The sequence below is a fragment of the Poeciliopsis prolifica genome, unplaced genomic scaffold (assembly GCF_027474105.1).
Source record: "Poeciliopsis prolifica strain line A6 unplaced genomic scaffold, Auburn_PproV2 SCAFFOLD036, whole genome shotgun sequence".
In the NCBI taxonomy this organism is placed as follows: domain Eukaryota; kingdom Metazoa; phylum Chordata; class Actinopteri; order Cyprinodontiformes; family Poeciliidae; genus Poeciliopsis; species Poeciliopsis prolifica.
In genome coordinates, this window is record NW_026562411.1 from 1562412 (window position 1) to 1586335 (window position 23924).

Consider the following 23924-nt stretch of genomic DNA (forward strand, 5'->3'; position numbering starts at 1 on the left):
AATTGAATTCTTTATTTAAAATATTTCTAATATAAAAACAGCTTAAGTGGTTAAATAAGGAATCTGTAGATTTAACCATCTTTTTAAAATCAGGTTAATTGATTAATTGACTTCTAAAATAACAGCTAGTTGCAGCCCAGTTATCAGTGCTTGGAGAGTGAATAAAAAATGTGAATTCCTCGCCTTCCTGTTGCCATCTAAAGCAGCGAGCATTAACGCACCATGAAGGATCCAGACACCCAGTCTGCCAGCTTCTCCCCACCACCGCTCTGAAAGCTGATGCATCCTGACTGAGCGCTACGGGCGTTAAGATGCACGCCGCGACGCGCCGACTTCTCCACACGGTCCTCAATATCTGGCGGGCGCAGGCAGAGCGCTGACCCTCAGGAAGCAGAGCCAACACAGCGCCTTATCTTCCTCCTCCAGCCTGAGCGCGGCTGCCCACATCCTGCTGCTCAGCAACCAGGCAGTTAGCATTTAGCTTCAGCAGCGCTACACGCTAACGAAGGGCTAGGTTAGATCCATATGTGGGGGTGCCAAAACTTTCTCCAGCTGAGCAGAAACTGAAGCTATTGACGAGGATCGATGAAGAATCAGTTACTATAGCCGGAAACCAGAGAACAGGCCTAAAATCTGGAACTGAACATTCTGAGCCACATAAAGACGGTTACAAAGTCGGCCTTCTGTCACCTGAAGAACATTCACATTTAAAGGATTGTAATGTAAAAGCTCGAAAATAAACTTTGAAATACGTCCGTTAGTTTAGCACCAAAATAAATCAAAGGTCTAATTAGTAAAGACCAAGATCCTGACTGACGACACCATAAAATTTCACATTAACTTTCTAACAACATAAATGTTCTTTCCACGAGAAATTAAATAAAGTGAACCTGGCAACCAAACAGGACAGAATATATTCACTTAATCCCAGAATATGATGCAGATTCTCATGTTTTCTAAAATAAAACGACTTTCCTCTGGTGCAATTAGAAGCAGAAAACCTTCTGAGATTTATTCACCCAGCAGAAAATACGCTGCATTTCTCATCTGAGGCCCAGCATGCAGAAATTATCTCCAAGCAGAGCGAGGAAAGCGAAAACGCACGCAGCTATTCATAAACACACATTGTGCCCCAGCATGCGTCCTGGAATACATTATTTTTATAATTATTAACAGAAAACAGAATGAAATGTTCATATCTGTGAGGACGTGGTCTCTTTTATCGAGTTGAAAAAGGCAGAAACTCTGGAGAAAACTGAGTTTAGTTTGTGAAAGGAGGCGAGGAGATGGAAGCTGCAACCTGCGTTGTTATTATTGCGTAACTTTCTGCCTCTCGGAGGAAACTTTCCAGCCGATTTTCCGCTCCTGACCCAGTTCAACCACTAAACTGGTCCGTGTCGGCCGCGCCGCTCCAGGGAATTAATCGCTGCAGAGGCAACGCGGGATTTGGATTATTGATAAAACACCAGGAGAACTCAACGTTTCCCCGACTGATCAGGAAACAAATAAAGCGGAGCAGAACGAACCGGCAGCGATCGGGTCAGGAGGTCAACATCATGAGGCGTCTGGAAACGTTTTGCAGCTGAAGGAGGAAACGGGAACCGACGTTTCCAGAAGCAACTGCAGGCAACGATCAACGAGTTCCTACGCCAATAAAGTCTGTTGCTTTAAAAAACGTCGCTGTTGCTAATTGCTAATTTTTCTACAAAAGCAAAGTCAACAGACTTGTTCCTTGTTTTTTTTTTAGAAAAAGTTGCTGAATTTTTAGTCAATTAAAAAAAAGTTGCAGAGATTTGTTGCTTTTTTAAAAAATGCTAATTTGTCGTCACTGTATTAAAAACAACTTATATTTTTTTTAGTTTTAAGTTTAAAAAGTAGCAAATTTGTTGCCAATGGCTTCAGTGAAAGTTGCAAGATTTTTTATAGGTTGCTTTACTAAAAAAGTTGCCATATTTGCAGCTGGTCAATTTTTGAACGTCGATTCATTTGTTGTTCGGCACGTTGCTGGAATAAACCGTTGCTAGAAAGAAACCTTTGCAGATTGCTAAAACTTAGAAGGTTTTAGCAACTTGAGACCTTTTTCAGGTCTGATGATCCGTTTGGTCTCTGACAGCTGAAGTTTCTACAGACGTCAAAAAATAAACGTCCGATTAAACAAGCAGAGGAGAAATCTCAATCCGTTTCATTCCCCCGTTTCAGAGTTAGAGTGTTTCTCTTTCTCCTGAAGAGTGAAACCTCTTCCAGCTTCGTGTTTTAAGAAAAATCCTCTGGCAATTTCAGAGTCCGGCGCTTAAACGGGCCACGGGCCAGAACCATCTGCCAGGCCGATCCGTCTCTGTCAGCACACTGTGACAGCAAACAGCCTAGAGGGTAACTAAGCTGGCATCTTCAGGCTCCTGCCAGCTTCATCTACATTTAGCAGGTCGTCTCTGAGGTTTGAGCTGAATTTAAACTGAAAAACAACCCGCAGTGCCGTCTGCTGCTAATTATGAAGACAAGAGGCAGAAAAAGGCAATAATAACCCAAAACAATGCAGAATCTGCAGCTAACCGAACTGGGAGCTGCTTCCTTCCAGTCCAGACGACTGAAATAATCTCAAGTCTGAGCAAGACATAAATCTTCTGACTGCAGGTGTGTTTGAGTCCTGGATCTTTTCTCCTCAGTGTTTTCTGAGGGAAACGGCGCTAAGCTGAGGCTACGCCTCCCAGCAGCGCTTGATGCCCAACGATGTGCTGAAAACCCATGTTTGTTGGGTGATTGTTCTTGCTACAACTAAAATAATCAGACTTCAGTGTGAACGGTTCATGTCCCCAAAGTGAAACTGCAGAAGTTGTTGAGCGTTGCTGGAGTTCATAGAGATGCTGTGAGTGGATCTGGATCAAAAACAGTCACTATGTGCAGCTAATTAATGCAAATTGACTCGTTAAGGAACCGACATCCTGAAGAATCCTGCTGCAAATTAGAACATTTTTCAAGAACAATATTTGTGTTTGTGATGCAAAGTTGTAATAATTTTTTAAACATAATTTATGTTGTTATCACAATAGCAGCACCACAAAATATCACAATAAAGGTCCAAGTCCATATCATGGGTGTTTTATTTTAGCACATTTCTGCCATGAAATTAAAAATAAAAGCCAAACAGAAAGTCAAATTTCTGAAAATAAAAGTCATATTTTGACTTTCTAAGTCATAATTATGAGCCAGAAGACCAGCAGTCCTCTGGATCAACACTGCAGGCTTATTTTACAATAAAACTTTGTTGTTCTTTTTTAGCTTTATTTGGTGCCCAACTGAGTAAAATCTGGTCCTGATTGTCCCCCATGCTGTTCATCAGGAACAATACGAGGAATTCACAGCTGAAAATATGCTGGAAAGTTCCTGTCAAAGGAGGAACTGTTCTCCAAAACACAGATTTGAAGACAATCCTCCCTCTATCAGTGATGAAACCCAGAGTTTCCATCAAACTGAGCCACTCTGGGCCATTTAAGGCAGGAATTTCTTCCATATTAAAAGCATCTTTTAGTTTATGTCTGACAAACTGCAGCTGCTCGGTCAGCTACCCGTGGCTCTAAAGCTAACCCAACAGCAGATTGATCAAAAACTCGACATGCGACGGCTGTTTTCTGAAGTTATGGTCCAAACTTGCTCCGTGTTCTCCTGGGAGCAGAACCTTCCTGTTGGCCCGGCAGATAAATGCTGTCAGGACCCAAACGGATCGATGCTGGGAACTCCTGCCGCCGCCTGAAGATGTTAATGTTAGATGTTAATTGGCTCATTTCTCAGCATTCAGTGAACAGTTCATGAATATCTGAGGACAAATGGCGAAGGTCTGAACTCAGTCACAATACGAAGGAAAGAACAATTAATTATAGTTAAAGAATCTGAAAATATCTAAATTTACCTCAGCTGTGCAAAAACAACACAAGATTTTCTACTACTACTCCTTGATAAATGATAGTGAATCTGAATTAGAAAGGTCAAAGGTCATTTAATAGCTGTAAGGTGCCACAACCAACCTGGAGCCTTTGTATCCACGTTGTTTCTGGTACACCCATAAATCTGACGCACAAGCAACATCCGCTAACAACAACAAAGCTGCACAGCCAACCGCGCTAACTGTAAAAAAACTAACCACAAACATGAGTTCTGCTAACGCTACACCGCTACATACCCATAATGCTTAGTGGAAGCTAATGCTAAAGAACTTATAGATGCATAAAATAACAGAATGTATCTGGAGAAATACTTTTTGGGGAAGCTGAATATGTTCAAAGTTAGCAAAACCGCTAAAGTAGCAAGCTAAAATGAGCTCCTTTGTTAGCATGTGAGCCAGTAGGTCCAGAGCAGCGCATTTATTAAAACATTTAGTCAGCAAAACGTCCAGATTTACAGAAAATATTCCATAACACTTGAAACTGTTTTTGGTTTCAGCGCTCTTCAGAAACAGCTGAAGTGAAAGTGAAGCATTTCTAATTCATTTTATTATGAAGAGCCAAAAAGCTGCATTTGTTCCTTTGAATATATTCACTACGAGAAATAAATAAATGTACGTATATATTCTGCAAACATGTACAGAAAGAAAGTAGCTGGAGATGAATGGACGCCTCGGAGCGTGACAGAAATCAAACCGTTTTATTTATGCCACTCTGGCAAACGCTGAGCAAGCACAAAGAATCAGGTTTTTCTCTAAGTGCTTCAGAGGAAAATCTTCCTGCTTCAACCAGCAGGCAGTCGGACTGTTCAGAACCGCGGCCCGATCCCGACGCGCTGCCAGGAGGACCGACCCACAGAAAAACCATCCTGCACAAGCTGCAAACTTCTTCTCTGCTGAGGATCGATCCGGTTTCTCATCTGAAACATACGCAGGATATTCTAAGCAGTTCTAAGGATTTTCTTCAAACTTCAGGCGTTTACAGACGCCAAGATCAGCAGAGAACCAACAAATCATTTCATCAGGAGATGAGCCGATACTTCAGACAGAAACCGATCCAACCTGCTGATCATTTGACGCCGATGTGCAAAAACATGAAGAATTTCCTTATTTGTACTGAAGCAGAAATTTGATACAAATAAGATGCTCAAATTTTCTCATTTTAACACAACATTGTGAAGGAGTTCTGATAAAATGACAACTTATTCTCTTACTATTAATTTATTCCCATATTTTACTTTTTTTGTACTATTACGATTATCCAAGACTTTATAACAACTTTATTCTCATACATCTCAACTTTCCAGTATTTCTATTATTATGACTTTTTTGTATAATTGCAAATAGTTTTGTATTATTTTCCTGTGTTGCTACGACTTTCTTTCTTGTATTGTTCCAACTTTTATGACTATTCTAGTATTATTCAGACTTTATTCTTGTACTATAACCATTATTGTCATATCAGTGTGATTTTATCAGCATATTATGACAGAAAATAACTGACAGCTATGGGATCAGAGAGCCCGGAGTGGATTTTAATAAATCAGTCCAGAGGCTAAAAATGACCCAAAAGCTGCATTTTGGCTGGTGGACCATCCTGCTGCAAACATCTAAAGAACAATATTAGAAACATTTCCCCAACCTTGATCAGAACCTGAACCTTAAGAGTTAATGAATCTTATGCTTCTTCAGAAAAACCTTCAGGATCTGAGCCAACAAACCGACACTGTGGTCCAAAACGACGCATCAAAAACAAAACACGATGAATGTAATGAGTCCAAATAAATCCAATTAGTTTTAATGTGAGTGATCTTTATGGGGAAGGCTTTCCGACTGACAGTAAAAGAAGCAAAGACTACAACGAGGCGTTTGCGCTGCAGCTCTGCCTGCGAGTCGGAGATAATGCAGCGAGGGAAGAAATGATCGTCTGAGAAACCCACAGAAGTGCTGCCAGTTTGCTTCCCAGAGCAGCCATGTTGGATAAAGGAAAACGTTCCCTGCTGAGAAATCAACGGCGCTCATCAAGGAATAACAGCGCCGTAAAGCGCCGCGCCGTTCTCAGCGGCTCGGGGGGAAATTAATGGACAGGATGGGATATTTGTTAAATGTATGCTGAATCTCATGAATAAAACAGAAATGTCTCCATCTAATGTTCCCTTTAAATGAATTTTACGGCCATCATCCAGGGCTCTTCATCATGCCAGATGTGCTCCTCTTCATCTTCTGACCAGGAAGCATTCAGACTGTCGCACGCTGCAAAGCTGCTGCCATAAAACCGCCACAAACTTCCCGTTTCACTCATTTTACTTATCATTTCAGACTTCGCCAAATGACCTTGAAATGCCCTTTATTGTTATTATTCCACTCATTTTAAATAAAAAAAGAAGAAAATAATCTAAAAATATTAAACCAGAATTCCATAATTAAAGGCTTATTCCAAATAAATACTAATTAAAAAAACAAATCATTGAAATTTGTGATGGATAGAAGTCAAAAATATTAGTTTGGATAATTTCACCAAACTTGATGGTTTTGTTCCCAATGAAAACAAAATTCTGTCATGAACTAAAAAGAAAAATAAAAGTTTTTTGATTCTTTTGGAGATCAAACAAACTGAATAAAAATTTGGTTTAAAATCCTCAAGCTTATTTCCACAGCAAAAGCCTGACTCTGATAGCGCCCCCTGCTGTTCGCTCAGAGTATTTTGTGGCTACAGAGAACTGAGCCAGACGGGAATCAGAAACTGTTTTCAGACGAAGGTGTGGATAGAAACACTGAAAGGGAGCAAAGCTTCAGAGCTGCTCTTATTAAAGCTGTGAAAGGTGAGCAGAGTCAGCAGTTTTACAGCCTCGCTGAAATTAAACAGGAAAGTCTTTGTTCTGCATGCAGAACCCGGTCAGAACCAGAGCATCAGCAGTAAGTTCCTGCTGTGAAACACAATACAGAGGGAGCCATTTTGCTTCTGGCTAATGCTTCACTGTCTTCAGGCTGCAGCGTTTCTCCACCCAAAGTTACATCCTGGTCATAATTTAACGTCCGTCACAGAATTATTTCAGATTAAAAGTAAAGTTTCTGCAACTCAAAGGCAGAAAGAGGAAGTAAATACACCAGGTTCTAAAATTATTCAAATGTAACCAAAATGGACAAAAATCCAATGATTGCAAACTGAATTCGCTGCGTTTCCATTAACCATAAAATTGTGAAAATTATGTAAATTAATTCAGGTCATGGAACGACAATTTTGAAGATAAACTCAAACTTTTAATAAAAGATTTGGTGTTAGGATGAGGCATTTCTTTTTTTAATTTGGTTTCGTAAAACTGCAATGGAAACACTTTTTCCTCATCAAACGAGTCACAAGATCAACAACAGGATGTTACTACTGGCAGAAACGACAAAGAAGACATCAGACATGTTTTTTAATGTCTAGTCTTGTTAAACTTCTACATGTGTGATTTTAATTCTATTTCTCATTTAATGGAAACAGAGCCATTAAAGAAAACTTTTCCATAACGTGATGTTTTTTTACTGTATCAAAGTTGGTTTATTTTGCAAAACTGCAATGGGAAACATTTTTTTAACATCAAATGAGTCACATGATTAACAGGATCTTACTACTGGTAGAAACGCCGGAGAGGACAATGAAGGATGATGCCGCGTAAACAACCTTAATCACTTATTGAATTTTGCGGATATTCCGCTAATATCAAAAACTGATTTCACAATTGCATAAAATAAAAAATGCCATCATCCTCCAACTTCTTCCTGTCTTATTCTTCTTTGTAGTTTATGGCAGTAGTATCCGGCTGACGATCATGCGACTCGTTTGATGGGGGGGGAAAAATGTTCCAATGCAGTTTTGCTACATAAACCAGAAACCGACCTCAAGCAATGCCAGTAGTTTTTATCAAACACGTGTTTCTTTCAAACTGTAGTGTTTCCATTAAGCACATTTATTTTCAAGGTGTCACATTTTGCAATTATATGTTGAATGGAAAAGCAGCGACTGTGGTTCTCTGGAGTCCCAAAGATTTAGAAATGGTTTTGATTTGTTCCTAAATTTTAAATGTCTGGAGCATGTCGTGTTACTGGTGTTGTCTTTAACTAATATTTAGTTTTCTGAAACACTGAAGCGTAACAAAGATGCAAAAAGCCAGGATTTCAGGAGGGGGACAAACACTTTTTCACGCCGCTGTGTTTCAGTTGTTGTAGGATATTGTTTTCTATTACTTAACCCGGCTAACCCCCAGTAGCTCATTCGGTTTCAGTGCTTTCCCTCGGCTGTAATTTCATTTCTAAGTGTCTGGCTCTTATTAGGGATGGAGGAGAGGCTCGTGTTTGAGTGGAGATGCCGCCGCCGGCTTCTGAGAGCAGAATGCATCAACGGCGAGGTCGTGACCCCGAACAGACTGAAGGGAGGATCAGAGAAAACATGAACCCACTTCCAGTTGGTTCCAAGCAAACAACGGCGAATAAAGCAGGTTTCCAGCTGATTTATTATTCAGCCCAGATGTGCGCTCGCGCTATTTATGGTTGCAGCTGTGATTAAAACTTGATAGGTGTAGAGCTAACCGTTTCTCATCCCATTAGCTTATCTCTCGCAGCGACAGACTCCAATTCATCAGGAAATTGCCTTGCAGAGACGTCAATTAATCAAAGCGGACAACCTTAACTGTGAGAAGAGGTCTTTGTGACATTCAGGAGGAAGACCTTGAAAGGGTTAAAACCAGAGATAAAAACACATCAGGTCCAATCAGACGTCGTTATTTGGTTCTGATCAGAGGACGTGTTTGGTCGTAATCGTTAGCTGGACGTTCTCACACATCGAGCTTTAAATGTCAATCGCTGACAGACGGTTCTGAATACAGAACACATTTCTGGGTTCAAAGAGTTTCACTCACTCTAAACCGTTAGAGTCTCCTGCTTTGAACTGGACTTTTAATCAAAGGGAAAGCAAAGATGAAGGTTTCAAAATGATACAGGGATAGCTTTTAGATTACCAGGAGAAAAACATTTACGCTGTTCAGATTGAGGAGTATTTTCTACATTCAACATATTAATGGTGTATTTCCTCCATTCCTGGTTAGTTTTACTCCAGTCCAGTCCGGACTCCTCTCCTCAGACTGGAGTTTGAACCAGACTCCAGTCTGAACTCCAGTCTGGTTCAGATGGAGAGGGATGAACGAGCAATCGACAGAAAAATTAATAAAAGAAATTAAAAAAAGCAAACTCTGGTCCGCCTGCAAACCTCAGCCTCAGTTTGGTTGAAGTGAACTCTGGTGCGGTTCAGATGCAAATGTGAACACCAAGCAGAGCAGAAACAGGAAGTGGACTACAGCGCAGGGCATTCTGGGTAAATACAACCAAAACAAATGTGTTAGCCTCGTGTTAGCCTCGTGTTAGCCTCGTTTTAGCGGCGGAAATGGCTTGTGGTCTCTGACCAAAGACAAACAACCGCTAAAGTCTGACGCCTCCATTCTTGTTTGAAGGAAGTTCACTTATAAAGAAGACCTACGTCTTCTCTAAATGACATGAAATGACATCAGTTGCTCTTGGTGCAGCGCCCCCACAGGCGAGGAGGAGAACAAGTTACTCAAAGGGTTTGGTTGGTTCGACAGAAAATGGAGCAAATGTTTTCATCCCAAATTGAATTGAAAAATTCTGTGTCTAAAAATGCTAATAACTGCATATTTTTATAATTCAAACACCAAATTAAATCTTTATATGGATTAATGGGCACAGTGGAAACTGTTTTGTTGTTACTGCAGAAACTAACATTTGCAGCAAGCAGCCAATAGTGTGAAGAAGCATTGAGTCCAATTCCTAACCTGCATCTTCTATGAATAAAAACCAGCAAATCGACACTGTGACTCTCTGAGATCTTACATCCGGCAGCCGAATCTGGGTATTAAGTTTAAAAAGTGAAAATAGTCAGTTTTATTTTACTGTGTAGCTTTAGACACCTAATTTTTAAAATAACCCAAAAACTATTGAAACACATTCAGTTATTTATTAAAGAAGAATCAGAATCTGATCTCATTTCTCTCTTAAATTTTCATTTAATTTCTCATTTTCTGTCCAACGTTACAGCAGCAAGTTTAGCCAATCAGAGTGAAAACCTGTTATTGGGTAAAGGAACCACATGTTATTAATTCTCCAGGCTGTTTCAGTGACATTAAATGTATCATTATTGTGACAGACTTTCCAGGTCAAACATCATCAGGAAACCTGGGAGATGCTTTCATCTCCATCGCTGCTGCCGACCAATCAGCCGCAGATTGAGTTTGCCCAGTTGTCATGGCGATCGTTGAGTCTGAACTTCAGCCTCAATCTACCTGAGAGCGCCGATAAATTTCTCTGAAGTAGATTGAAATGCATCCATCTTACTGCTCAAACACACAGCTGGCCTCTCCGCCTGAAGGGTTCTGGAGCCCGGCCCGTCTGGAGCGGCTCCTCGTCTCAGACACATGATTTCGGCTGCTGGTGTCAGAGAGGATCATGGAGGACGGATCAAGGAGGACGGATCACGGATCACGGAGGATCACGGAGGATCACGGAGGACGGATCATGGAGGACGGATCACGGAGGACGGATCACGGAGGACGGATCACGGAGGATCACGGAGGACGGATCATGGAGGACGGATCACGGAGGACGGATCACGGAGGACGGATCACGGAGGACGGATCACGGAGGACGGATCACGGAGGACGGATCATGGAGGACGGATCACGGAGGATCACGGAGGACGGATCACGGAGGATCACGGAGGACGGATCACGGAGGACGGATCACGGAGGACGGATCACGGAGGACGGATCACGGAGGACGGATCACGGAGGACGGATCATGGAGGACGTATCATGGAGGACGGATCACGGAGGACGGATCACGGAGGATCACGGAGGACGGATCACGGAGGACGGATCACGGAGGATCACGGAGGACGGATCACGGAGGACGGATCATGGAGGATGGATCACGGAGGACGGATCACGGAGGACGGATCACGGAGGACGGATCACGGATCACGGAGGATCACGGAGGACGGATCATGGAGGATGGATCACGGAGGACGGATCACGGAGGACGGATCATGGAGGACGGATCACGGAGGACGGATCATGGAGGACGGATCACGGAGGACGGATCACGGAGGACGGATCATGGAGGACGGATCATGGAGGACGGATCACGGAGGATCACGGAGGACGGATGGATTGACTGAGGTTTATTCACAGTTTCTAATGTGTTTTAAAACCAGTTTAGGGCAAATTATCCCTTCATGCATCCAGAATTTAATCCTATCATAAATACACAAGAACAATTTTGACAGTATTTATTTTGCCACACATTTATTTTTATTTTTGACCTCAGTCAGAGATTTAACCGACTCCTAGAAAATATTATAATCAGCAAAAACGGTGAAGCGCTAAACAAAATATTAGCTTAAGTGACTTTGAAATCAGCCAGTGCACTTAGTTACTCATTTTTCCGGACAAATTCTAATTTAGTTACATGTTTTGTAAACTTTGAATTGAATAAAGTTTGATTTGGTTACAGACTGTTGATGAAATGGTTCGTCAGGCGACTGGAGCGCCGGCATCCTGCATGTTTTAGTTTTCTTTTAAGTCTCTTATTTTGAAAGGAGTGAGGACTGTTTACACAACAGTTTGTTTTATCGTACAATGTTGGTGTATTGTTTTAGCATTAGCTTCCGCTTTGCACCATCTTGGTAAACATTAGTGGAACTAATGTTTAGCATAATTATTGCTGCTGTTTGGAAATGTTCTGGTTTTTAGGTTTCACCACATTATAAGACATTCTATGATTACAGAAATTTCTTTGAATCAAGGACAGTAGATGGTGAAAAAAATGACCCAAGCAAGTTCCTATTTTATCTTTAAGTGTAATCAGTGTTTTCAGCGTCTGACGGTTCACACAGAGCTTTTAGAAACATTTCTCTCTTTCCCTCTTCAGTTTTATAAACGCTCTATAAATTCAAAGGCTCCAGTTCCTCATGCAGCAAAGTCAAGGATCCTGTTTTCTCTGCAGCTGACCTTTGAAAGAGTCGCCTACTGGAGGGAAACCGACGCCAGCAGAAAGCAGAGAGGAGCCACTCTGTTAGTTTAACTCTGAAATGCGTCGCAGCAGAAACCGCAAACCCTGATCAGCTCAGACAGGAACAGGAAGCAGACGTGGCGTCCAGCGAGGAGGTCCATCCATCACGCTGAAACTTTTCATTAGGACCAACTCCTGGATCCGATCGCTAATTAGGGAGAGTTATTTACCTTCGACTCATTAAACTTTCTGTGCAGACAGAAGGAGTCCAGGAAGCAGCCGTGTTTTTGCAGGTTTTCTGACTTCACACACTTCCGAATCCAATCGGAGGTAGATTTTATTCAGTTAAACTCTTCCTCGTCCTGCAGCAAAGGTCGTCTGTTTCTGCTGCATCAGCGACTTTACGTTACCTGCACATCAATCCTCTGATAACTGCACCATGAGGACCTGCCTCCGAATCACAACGCGCCGCCAAATCCCGACCCCCAAGCACAGAAACAATCATTTCATTAAACCGCGTGTTTGAGCGCTCCTTAATTAAACGATGATGTCATCAAACTTCACCGCATTCATGAGTCAAGTTTATCAGTAAAACAAACATTTCAGCACAAAGGCAATTCAGACTCATTCACATGATGAAAAGACAGTAAAACATGAAAACATTTCAGTTCATCATCACATATGTTGCTCGACATTCAAGTTATTCTGAACATTTGGGCTTTTAGCCTTGGTTTAAAGGAGCTCAGCGTTTCAGCTGTTTTTCAGTTTTCTGGAAGTTTGATCTAGATTTGTGCTGCTCAGAAGCTGAATGCTGATTCTCCCTGTTTGGTTCTGGTTCCGACCAGAACCAGCAGGCCCGAAAGGCCTGCAGAGAACCCAGAAATTATACTCATGTAATATTAAAAAACTATTTGGTAAAAAGTAACTGATCAAATTATGAATCATTTAAGAATTAAAAATGACATCATCAAAATAGAAAGCTAGGTGGAAACATGAAGGCGTCTTCATTCTCACGTTTGGTTATTTTGGATATTTATCCTCCAGTTCCAATGTTTAATGAGTTTATTGATATTTGAGAACGTGTTCTTGTGTCATTGTCCGACAGAATGAGTTATGATGACCAATGGTGTTTGTGTCACAACGGCAGAGTTCAACTTTACATCACAACAACTGGAATCCAAACCTTTCAAGTACGGAGCACAGCAAAGGTCAAAAAACTCAATTCAAATCTACTTTATGGATCCCAAACAGAAACTAAATGCTATAGCTCCTGTTAATTCAGAATTTTGGAAGCATAGGAGGATTTCTGTCCTACCGTCACAAACATCATCATGGTCAGCTTTTCAGCGACTCACACTCCAGAAGGATTTAATACGAAGCAAAAGGATGTTTATCTGTTTGCTACGGTGGAGGATCTGTGATGATGTGGGCCTGTTTCTGTTCCAGGACAGCAGATATCCATATGAAGCTTCGTTTCTCTCTGGCATTGTATTCAGACATCAAAGCACTAAATATAAACTTTCATTACTGACGGGGTTTAAGCTGCTCTTATTTATTTATTTAGTCTCTTTGTAGGTCTTAATATTCGCTCATTTGGAGAACAAAGAAGCTCCATTAGCAGCGGAGAGAGAGGCTCCAGTTGAAAAAAACAAAACGCGGCTCATCAAAAGCAAAGAGAAAGTGAGACAAAGACGGGAGACGAGAGGACAGAAACCAGAACCGGCACTAATTAAGGTGTCTGTTAACCGAACACAGGGCTCCTTCAGGCTGCGGCGCTGCTGGACGTCAAGCAGGAGGAGCAATATCTGTTATCTGGAAACTCAGAGGAACCGATTCCCCAACAGCAACCGGAGCTGAGCAACAGAGAACATAAAAAACTGCTGAAAATGATGAACATTCAGCTCAGAAACCATCAGTTCATCGATCCACACATTTACATACACTTAACTTGTGGTGGGTTAAAAATCCAAGTAATTTCATTGTGTGTAAATGCAACATTTTCATTTTTGCTGCTAAATTAATTAATAAATAAACATATGAGCTCAACAGCAAATATATTTATAGTTTTAATCTGTTATTCAGATTATTCAACCATCAGATTGGAGCAACGTGGCACAACTTAGCTGCTTTGGAGCTAATGGCTACCGCGCTAACAGAAGAGCTCATTTTAGCTACTGCTTTTTTGCTAACTTTGAAAATGTTTAGCACACTTAAAATAATTTTTCCAGGTTTTTTAAATTTATTTTCTGCGTTTATAAATTTCTTCGCATTAGCTTCCAGAAAATATGGCGTCAATACAGAAAAAATACAGTTATTTATAAATCTATTTACCTAAATTTAACGTCCGACCAAATATTTGTATTTAATTAATAAATGATATGAATTTAAAATATTTAATAGAATAATTAATTTACCACACAATTATATGTATAAAATTCTTGTAATTAGATGTATTTTGACTATATTAAAATAGAAATTAAATATTTTCCTAACTAAAAAATACAAAATTATAAATATGCATACATATTCAACATAATTTAATCAGTTTTTAGGTTATTTAATTGAATACTCTAGTGTATCATTTCAAATAATAAATACTTATTTTTAAATTATGCAACTTTAATGAGCTACTTATGGTTTGATTGTTGGACCAAATATCCGTGGTCTTTAAATCCAGCAGAAACATTGGATCATTAAACAGTAAAACAAACACATTAAAGGTTTAAACGATCCTTTGATCCGGAAGCTTCTGTCTGGTTGAGCCCAGCAGGGAGCCAGCTGCAACTTCAAACCACTTTGTCTGTCAGGGATTTCTCTGCACGTCGTCTAAAACACAGAATTAATCTTTTCCACTGAAAACTTTCCTGCTGCTTCTTTGGCTCAAACTTGGTCCAATCAGAACCTCGTCAGACGACATCACAGAACCGCCTGCGTTTTCTCCTTCCAGCTCCCTCATCCAGGCATTCAGACATTTCTCTCTGCCCATTTCTGTTCTTTTACTGGGTGTAAACATGAGTAAATGTAGATTACAACATGTTGCAGGTTGTTTTAGTTTCATGTTTCATTCTGTGCTTAAGGCCTTATGATCCGAATTCACTTAAAACCATTTAAAAATGACATATTCTGTTTGTTGACATCTAAATTAAGTAGAACATTCATATGAATACAAATTACAGGAAGCATATACATTGAGAATGCAGTTTAGTGAATTGAGATGAAATTTTTTGGAATACCTCCGACCACCAGGTGGCAGCAAAGAGTTTCCACTTTGTGGTAAACACCCTGACCTGGCTGTGGTTTGGAGCAAACTTGACCTTCATCAGAGTTTATTATTATCCAGAATCTCCATTCTAATTTCAGGTTCAGGTTTATTTTTAAAGATCGGACAATTCATATAAATGAATGTAAAAGCAAGAGACTGCAGTCATGTGGCTAATTTCCATCTCTACTCCCATTGGCAGGTTGACATTATGCCAAAAATTATAAAGGATCCAATAACTGCCCATTTCTAGTTCTTTCAAAATAAGAGCGTGAAGCACAAATACGAAGCTCTGAATTTTGAACACATAAGAGTTGATTTCAATAGCTGACCATATTTTTATCTCCAGTGTTTAAAGGTGACAGGAAGTTTGAAAACTATCACTGTAATTTTATTATTCTACAACATTATTGGCAATACTTAAACAATTAAAGAGTCTTGAAAAAAGTTACATTCAAAGAGGTAAATGTAATTTTTTGCACTTTAGTTAAATAAGTTAAATAAGTAATCGCGTTTAAAATTTAAATAAATGTTACCTAAAATCGACAAAGGCAAGAGCATATTTGTATGCTTAAATAAATATACTTTATTAAATATTCTGAAGCATTTTCTGGACATTTTATAGCAAAATCAAGCAACTTTGTTTTTTTCAGTTGATTAAAAATGACTTAAATGAAATCTGACTTTATAATTTAATGTCTTGAAATTGGGCCTCTGTCTCTTTAAGAAGCTCCAACGTTCTTCGGCATCACAACAATGCTCCTCCATGATGCTGTTAATGTCCCCCTTAGGAGCATTGGACTGACATGCAGTTAGTCTCTTGCGTCAGATTCACTGCTGTACCAGAAACAAGAGAAAAACAAAGGTTCTCTTCGGAACTAAAAATGCAATTAATCATGTTAAAATCTGTGAAATTATTAATTAAAATTAACAAGTATATTAATAATAAGTGGCAATGACGCAGGCAGAAAAATGAATCGACACACCTGTCTACAACCGACTGTACAGATTACTGCATATTTAGCAGATTTGAATAAAAACAATAAGCTGTAATAATGTTCAGTTTTCATGCTCTTACATCACCACATGCATACAGTCTGAGGCAGGAAGAAAGCAGGAAGGCATGTATGTCACCAAGTATCAGTGATCAGCTGTCTATTTGCAGTTTGAACCTGCAGATATTTAGGATATTTTAAATTTAATTGCATTTACGGCAATTTTTTCACGCAACAATGCGGAAAATCTGCAAAACCTTCATTCCCACTGCGTCCATTTTCCCCTGAAACCTGCGACAGTCCAGCAAGAAGTTCAGATAGACTTTATAATAATTTACCAGAGAAATCTGGGTTTAAATCAACCCGAACCGAACTCATTGCTCAACCGGATCCAGCCGCAAAACAAAAAGCAGAAGTCCCTGAAACATTTGCGAACCCGCAGCAGCGGTTCCGACCCGCTGCACACGAAGGAATGCGTCCCATTTCTTCCCATCTAAGCCGATTATCATTCGAATAAAGTCGACTTCATGTTCCACATGCTGGGATTTACAGCAACAACCTGCAACTGAATGACAAACCCAGCGTGGCACTTTGACAAATAGCTACCCAAACAGTCTGCGCCAAAACCAAACAGCGGCATTCTGCGCCACCTGAGAGCGCATTCTGCGCAGCACTGGAAGCAGATCCGCACATTTCAAACGGAACAAATGAAAGATTTCTGGACCGAAACCGAGCAAAGACTCGACATTTCAGCGCAGCCGCTCCGAGCTGCACTTTGCAGCGACTTGAGCAACAAAAGTTTCCCGTCAGGTTCGGCCACGAACTCCAAACCCGAGCAGAAAGCGCCAGAACCGGACCGGGTCCGGATCAAAGAATACTAATGAAATAAAATAAAACCACCTGAACTCACAGAGAAACCCGCGGAGGTCCGGAGAAACCCAGCGCTCTCATCTCCTCCTCTTCCTCAGCTCGCCTCCACAGCTGCTGGAAGTTCTGACGTCAGCTCTCCGCTCCAAACGGGAAAATGCGAGGAAGAGGAGGGCTGGGGAGGAAGACGCCCGGAAACAATCAGGGGGGCGGGGGCCACATCGGAGCCGCGCATGCAACACAATGGCCCCGCTGAAAAGAAAGCATAAAGCAGATTTAAAGCATAAAATCTGCTTTATGCTTTAAGATTTAAGCATAAAGCTCCCAGATTCTGCCTGCGCAGAATCCGGGAGCATTTCACTGAAAATCATCTGGAAAGCTCAACAGCAGGGGTGAAGCTAAGGACTGAGAACAGGGGGGCCTCAGCCCTGCACACAAATATTCAGGTTTTTTAAAAAGTGATACAATTTTTTTGTTTCTTTCTTTATTACATTTAATTTGTGTTTAGGGTTGCTATACTATTATTTATTTACATTAATTAAGGGAGTCATTTCATTCAAAATTAAACAATCATTAATAAAAGGTAAATAGTAGAAAAATATATTTAATGAGTTAATTTTTTATATATTTTTTATTTGTTGAAACTGTCACTAGTCACGGCGGCAGATCGATAAATAACTAAATAAATTCAAGAGAACAGACTTCACGTGGACTCTACAAGCTACAGTAGCCTCAGCAGCACAGCTAACCATTACAGGAAGTGAGAAAACTAGCATTGTGATGTGTTTATAAGCCATTGCTTCAAAATTCATTGTTTTAACTACATATTCATATTTTATATGCTAGTAGCAACCCTTTAGTTGCTTTCATTCTGGATAAAGAACCTACTAGATGATTCAGAAAGAGTTTTGACAAACGTCAATCAACCAGGCAGTAATTTAATTAGTTATTTCAATTAAAATGATATGTAATATTGGAAAACCTTCAAAGACTCAAAGAAAACAAAAGAAAGTCACTGAATGTGACCATTGTGGCAGATTGACAAGTCTCCTTCAGAGCAATCAATGGAATATTTTGTTTTTGCCCCCAGCAGCCTGAATGTGTGGATATTACACAGAGGGATTATAAACGTTTTTATGAAAGCTGGCAGCTTGACAGTTTCCTTCTAATGACCTTCTGCGCCTCAAAGTTTGAGGTGAAAAAGTGCGGGCGTCAGAGGAGGCTCACCTCGGGTGCCGGCTCCGTATTTATAGGCCGGGCGACTCCAGGGACCGTTCTGATGACACCGCAGATAAATTATGAGCCTCCAGGTTTCAGTTAAAGACGGGCGCCGTGTTCCAATATGGCCGCTTTAACAAGTTCGCGACAGCTAAAAATACCAAGATGGATCACCTGTGACTCCACACGCAGCGCTCCTGCTGGGCTCCCCTTCTCTGCCGTAAATCTGACGACTTTCTGCAGCGCCGCTGAAAAACATAAATACTGCCATATTCAGTCAGTTACAATAAACATCCTGATGAGGCTCAGCTGTCAGGTTAAAAACATCATTTGGAAATTAACAACCTTTAAGCAGGTGCTAAACAGATTTTTCATTAAACTACATTTCTGTATTAATTTATGTAAATGTCAACTTTTTGTGGAAAACATTATAATTAACAGGAATATAATGAGTTGTGATAAAGTTCCTGAAATAAATGGACTTCTCTATAATATTGTAATTTATTGGGTTTCTGTATTTTGCCAAATTGTCATTTATTGTTGTTAAAGAGTTGAGCAACGTTTTAAAATGTTTTTGCGACGCTAACTCCAGCAGTTGTTTTTCCACGCTGAGTCGCGTTAACCCAACAAGTTTAAACTTTACAGTCATACACTGTAAAACTCTTGAGACGCATTTAATTTACAGTGCAATACCATATCACTGGTCAATCTATCCACCAAATTGCTATAATTTCCTTTTGTGTTGTATTTATATTCTTTGTTTTGTATTTAATTTGTATTTTTTTGTATTCTTTTGTGTATGCTTACTGTGTGCCACATTTTTGCCTGTGAGCTGCTGGTAACTATAATTTCCTGAGGGAGTCTTCCCAAGGGATCAATAAAGTCAAGTCTAAGTCTCTAAGTCTAATTGATTCACAAACTTTTGCTCTGCAAGTAAGAAAATGTCAAAGTTTAAAACTTAAATGTTCTTTGATCAAATATAATTTTTTTCCTCAGAATTTTCACTGTTTTCTAAATTCTTATGTATTTTGGAATTCTGTTTTTCAGAAATTTTTACCAGAATTCTGACTTTTTTTTTCTCAAACTTGGACTTTTCTCAGAACTCAAACTTCTCTTTTAAATTTGAACTCTTTTCAAACTTTTTTCCTGGTATTTTGTTGATTTTATTTGCGCTTGCCATATTTCGGAGTCCAGCTGTAAACCCAAACCGTTTCCTGTGACGTCTGGGCCTCATGCTGCCGTCTCTGCTTATTAATAAGAATCCAATTCTCAAAGCACACCACAGCGTTCCATTAAAATATATGTTATCATCAGCGAGATGAATCCCCCTGTGTGTAATTGGAGAGATAAAGTTCTACATTAGGACTGGCTCACTTATCCATCAGAAGAGCAGTTATTGACTGAAGGTGGAAAAGCGTTTCTCTCTTCACGCTGTTCAGCAAGCAGAGATGATAAGGTAATGATGCTCTGTCTGTTTTCAGGAGAATGTGAAAATGAAATGTGAACTTGGCTGATATATCAGCTCCTTCTGCTGGGTTCTGGTAAATTGGCATGCTTCACTGCTGGGTTTAAACGTTTCTACATGCAATATTCTCTGGAAATGTGCATCTTTCTTAATTACTATGTATAAATAAAGAAAATCCATTCAAATGCATTGAAAATACTCATTATTTCATTTGGATCAGGTTCTATCTGCAGGATATTTAAGATTCTGCTGATGGCTGGATTGATGCAATACCAGGAAACAGTTTGGGAATCATTTCCTTCTTTGTGTGATTATCATAACTTGAGTTCTTGTTTCTACTTTGAATTAAAAGCATTGTCTTTGCTTTTCGGACGTGTTGGTTCATCTGTCTGCGTTGTGAAGCTGCTGATCAGAGTTAATAAACCCAGAGAAGGAAATGTGATTCTCCTTGTAGAAGAGGAGACAGGTGCAGCCTACATGCCAGGCCCGGTGGCAACATCTTAATAGCTTCACTCGGCATGGAAAATGGCCTCTCATGAATCACCGAGGAATGGAGAGTTACAACACAGTGGCAGCACCATAATAGAGTACTTAGGAGACGTGACAGAAGAGGCCTGTTGAGCGCCACCATCAGGATAAACAACATCATAAAGCTTCATTCAGCCGGCAGGCTTCTCAGATCCATAATTTTATAAACTAGTTCGTTGGTGATGCAAAGCCTCATGAGGGTAAATCACCGCCAGCTGCTTTCACTTCTGTTTTTTTTTTTGTATGACTCAAGCAAGTTTCTTTGGGTCAAACTTTAAAAGCAAACTCAAATCCTGAACTTCTGTGGCGTTGTCCTTATGCCACCAAGCAGAGGTTGCAGTGAAACTGATGTGAGCGCATTTAGCTGTAAACAAACAGTAACTCGTGGTGTTGAACGTTTAAATCCAGACACATTAAAATGTTTAACACAACTTTTTTCAACATGCAAGAATCCCAAGCTGGAACCTTCGTCTTATGTTTCTGGTCCTCCTGTAAATCTGACGCACAAACTACATTTGCTAACAACAGCAGACGGCGATGCAGCTTCCCTCTGAGGTTCACTTTCATCAGCGAAACTATTTAAGCTAAAATAGCATCAATGCTAAAACATTGCAGTAGCGCAAATGCTTTTGTTTTAAAGCTACATTAATGGTGAGGTTTTTGGACCAATATGATGGTTGAACAACAAATTAACAATAATCATCTTTGTTGTTGAGCTAAATTCTCATTTTATTCAATAATTTATTAACAAAAATGCTTTCTGAACAGAAAATGTTGCATATGTAGTTTTCTATCCAAATCTGATTTATTATTGTAGTCCCTGTTCCAGTTGTGCTGTCACTGGTTGAATATCTGTATAACAATTAGCTTGTGGAAAAAGCAGAAAGGCTTTGGGACGGTGTTTTTATGCAGTCAGTCACTGTTATGTGCCTCAGATTTAGCTCTCCAAATCTGCTCTTGGACTCTACCTGTAAACAAACAATAACCTGAAATATGAGTATAAATAATCCATGCAGTCACAAAAATACAGTTTATACAGTGAATACATTGTTTATAGGGACTGAAAGCTTCAAACAGGAGAGGAAAGTTATACTGCTTTCTGTTCCTGCTGCAGATGTTACATAAATATTGTAATGCTGTGGGCTTTTTGTCATTTTAAAGATACTTTCAAATTCAGTTCCTACAGTTTCTCTGTCAATCATGGGAGAAATCTGTGAGAGATGAAAGACTGTTCTCCATCTCTGCTCACGTTTGTCTCAGAGTGATGTTTTAGCCCAGATCTGGGTTAAGGTTGCTATATTAGCCAAGCCAGATGGCTTTCTTTCTTTCTTAATGACCCACTGCGTACTTGAATTGTAATTTTGTGGGGGAAAAAAACCCTGTGCTTTTTTTCTTGTTGAGATGAAAGAATTGTACAGCTCTGGAAAATAAGGCAGAAAAAAGAAAAAGAGATGAGAAGCCATTGTAACGCTGGCCTCAGGCTACACAGACCCAGAGGGCAGATCTGAGTAAATCAAATCTCCATTACTGAGCTGAAGAGCTTGTGTGCTGGAGATGTTATTACCCTCGTTACTGTGCACAAAAGAGAACAACCCAGAGGTGTGAGGCTCATTTCAGACTTTATAAATCGACAAAGTTACAGGAAAAAAATCTAAAATGATTTGAATGCTTTAATATTCCAAAATATAACTTCGGATTATGCTTTTCCACTCGCTGTGACAAGAAAACGCTCTGTCCTTCAGATAACAGATTGCACAGGGGAATGATTTAAAACCTCATTTGTGTAATTTTAATGGACTGTCTTAAAAGAAACGACCAATTTCTGCTGCTGTTATCAGAGGACCTGCAGGCCTGAGGATCCCCAGAGCAACACGGCAAATTCCCAACCCAGCAGCCTGATGATGCAGGAATTACAACCTGTGAGCCTCCGCCATTTATTACATCGGCTTATTGCTGACAGCAAGCCAAACAGAACACCAACATAACATTTAGGCCATAAAGATGTAAAATAGTAATAAATATTGGAGAATGATGAGTCCACTAGAGGGCGCATTGACGCTAGCTACTAGCTAACAGCTGCAGGAGAATAATCTTTGGATTCATTTGAGTCATTAAAGAGTAGTTTGATTAATCTAAATAGTCTAATTTATTATAATGCATTGGTATTTATTCAGCGCATGCGCAAATGAGAGACTGGTAGGAGGGTGCTTCCGGAAGAGATCGTCATTGATAACAAAACCGATTCAGTAGGTTTTAGCTTTCACCCCCCTTCAATGATCAAATCATCATGTGGAACTGCTTTTCTAATTTATTCAAGTGACAAAACCAGAAGAATCTGCGAAGCAGCGGGTATTTTAGCTCCTTTTATCGGATCCACAAGCGGCACAGACAGAGACTGCAGCGGCCCATCGCATGAGAATGAACGGACACCGTTGTGAGGCTGAAGCTGTGAGCCAGTTGGCCGCTGCTCCTGCTGAATCAGGTGTTCCGGAGAGCCCCGCGCCTCCGCGAACAGCCGCCGGCCGGATTAGACCGGCTCATCGCCGTTTAGCTTCCGGTTCGGCTCTTGATCTCAGCGGGAGCAACAGCTTTAACGCTGCGCCAAAGAGACGTTCAAGTCCAGAATTAAAGCACCGAACCGAGACGACAGGCAGGAAAAAAAGCTCAACAAGAAACTCGTCTTCAGAGCCACAAAGTGCCAGGATAGAAAAAACACATAATTAAACAATAATACTGATCTGTTGTCAAATGCATATTGTCTTCCGCCCTCTTCTCTGGTGTTTGAATCCTAAAGTGATGAACAATCGATTCACTGAATTATTGCGATTCTGACTTGACATAAAATGGACCAAACTACTGGGGAAGAAAGAGAAAAACAAACCATGCCCTCCTCCATTTTGAAACTACCCGGGCGTTGTGACGTCACAACGTAGAAGCGGGAGGAAACGTGGGAGGAAAGCGCTAAAACAGAGAGCGATGGATTCAGTCGATCTATATTCGTCAAAGACAAACATTTGAACTCTCTTTGGGGGTTTTTGTATACCTGATTCCCTGGAATACCGAGCTGGACATGAATTTTACTGTTTGCAAAGTTCGCAAATTGAAGGTTCTTCACGTCGGAAACGCCGCTAACGAGCCGAGCTAAGCTACAGCGGAGTCAAGATACGTCACAGCCTATGACGAGGCCTGTTGTGATTGGTCGGAAGTTTGTTGCCATGTTTTATGCGGACTTTTGGTATTTCGCGTCAGCTAGTCCGCTGGTTTTTATATCCACAGAGGCAACATAAACATTTTGCTGGCTAATTCAATATGTTATGTGATATTTGCACAGTACCTAATAATATGTTAAAATATGACTTTAAAAAAAATGTGCCCTCCATTTTTTCTCTTACTTCAGGTTAATAATCCAGATTATTGCCATTAATTACAGACAGAGTCCTGAAGTTTCAGTCATTCTGTTGTTCACATTCATTGCAAATATTTGGTAAAACACCCAAAGAGCCATAGATTGCATTTTCCTTTGCTTTTTTTGCTTTCTCCACTAATCTCAGTGTGCAATGCTTCAGCGTCTAACATTATATGACATTATATGACAAA

General features: G+C 40.2%; 1 protein-coding gene across 4 annotated transcripts in view; it reads right to left on the minus strand.

Annotated features, from left to right (window-relative positions):
• gulp1a (GULP PTB domain containing engulfment adaptor 1a) overlaps window positions 1–17278 on the minus strand; it is a 48115-nt gene extending 30837 nt beyond the window's left edge. For 2 of the 4 annotated variants that reach the window (XM_055052879.1, XM_055052880.1), the window contains exon 1: window positions 17160–17278. The gene's annotated coding sequence lies outside the window, so the exon portion shown is untranslated. Of the gene's footprint in view, window positions 1–17149 lie in introns of all 4 variants that reach the window. The other 2 variants (XM_055052886.1, XM_055052881.1) reach the window with 2 other exon arrangements.
• Between the last annotated feature and the right edge of the window lie 6646 nt (window positions 17279–23924).